The sequence below is a fragment of the Pogoniulus pusillus genome, chromosome 26 (genome assembly GCF_015220805.1).
Source record: "Pogoniulus pusillus isolate bPogPus1 chromosome 26, bPogPus1.pri, whole genome shotgun sequence".
NCBI classification, from domain to species: Eukaryota; Metazoa; Chordata; class Aves; order Piciformes; family Lybiidae; genus Pogoniulus; species Pogoniulus pusillus.
In genome coordinates, this window is record NC_087289.1 from 15,419,199 (window position 1) to 15,420,379 (window position 1,181).

The 1,181-nt window shown below is 40.6% G+C and overlaps 1 long non-coding RNA gene across 1 annotated transcript; it reads left to right on the top strand.

The window, feature by feature from the left end:
- The first annotated feature begins 234 nt into the window (after nucleotides 1–234).
- LOC135186909 (uncharacterized) lies at nucleotides 235–935 on the top strand. Its single transcript, XR_010307144.1, has 2 exons — nucleotides 235–611; nucleotides 717–935. It is a non-coding gene; the product is annotated as an uncharacterized LOC135186909 (long non-coding RNA).
- The last annotated feature ends 246 nt before the right edge of the window (nucleotides 936–1,181 follow it).

The following is a 1,181-nucleotide window of genomic DNA, read 5'->3' on the forward strand; positions in this document are numbered from 1 at the left end:
ACTGTGACATGGAAGAGAAATCACTGGATGGATCTTCTTGTGATAACATTCAAGCCTTTTTGGTATCTTTCTGCAGTTCAGCTGCCAGCTGAGACACATACTGCAGCTAGTAGCAAAGTTTCCAGCCTTGTTAAACTACACACAGGTTCCACATACCCAGTTTGCAGCAAAACACTCCAAAAGCTGGCTTTTTAAAAAGGGCTACATAAAACCCAGCTGAAGCAAATTTGCACTTGTTAGGAAGAGAGAAATCCCTCCTGTTCTCAGTGCCACCAGGCTGCTGCTTTTAACAACAAACACATGTTGATGTTTAAGATAAACACTGGAGTATAATCAGACGGTGGGGAAGGGAAAACAACCTTTATACTCCTACTGTTTTTATATACCTTTTATTATGCTTAAAAGTATTATTTCTGGCACAGACTTGAAATAACCTTTCTAGAAGACAGCAGCCACTAGTCTATGACCCAGGACTATTGAGCACAAACACCAACATTCAGCTAATTCTGCTCAGAAACAAAGTGCCTTATCTTTTCAGAAGCAGAAAGCTCCTAACTACCAGAATGCAGCCCTTCAAGCTTCATTGTTCTAGCAATTGATGCTGCAGTATGGTAAACATTTGATTTAATGCTCTAATCCTTCAAGAAACATTTTATTAAAGGGTGAGAGAGCATATATATGATTGTTTAAAACTCTTGATTGGTCCTAATCCACAGGGCAGAAGCAATAAATTTGTCTTCAAAGTGACTCAGAATTTTAAGAGGAAGACATGAATCTTACTTACATCCTTATCAGAGCACGGCCAGACAATCAACTGAAACTCTACAGGTGGACTGCATTTGACACATCCAGACATAACAGCTCTATTTGCCCACACAGTCCAACCCAGAAGCATGGTCTTGCTTCCCACACTGAAAGATGAGTCACCTTAAAATCAGTGACTACTGGAAATGCCCTCCCTCCAGAAAGGCATCATGATGCCTCTCCTCATGCATTGCTTCTTCCATCACTTCTTTGGTATTTAGGGCTAAACAGCAAAGCTGTTGCAGGGCTATTGTAAAGCACAGTATTTTTATTCATCATCCAAGTCTTCAGGCTGGTTTGCCAGCCTGTTTTGCTGGAACCTGTGTCCTCTTTCACTCAAAAAGTCTTTAACCTAAAGGGAAATGCATGGGTTTTTT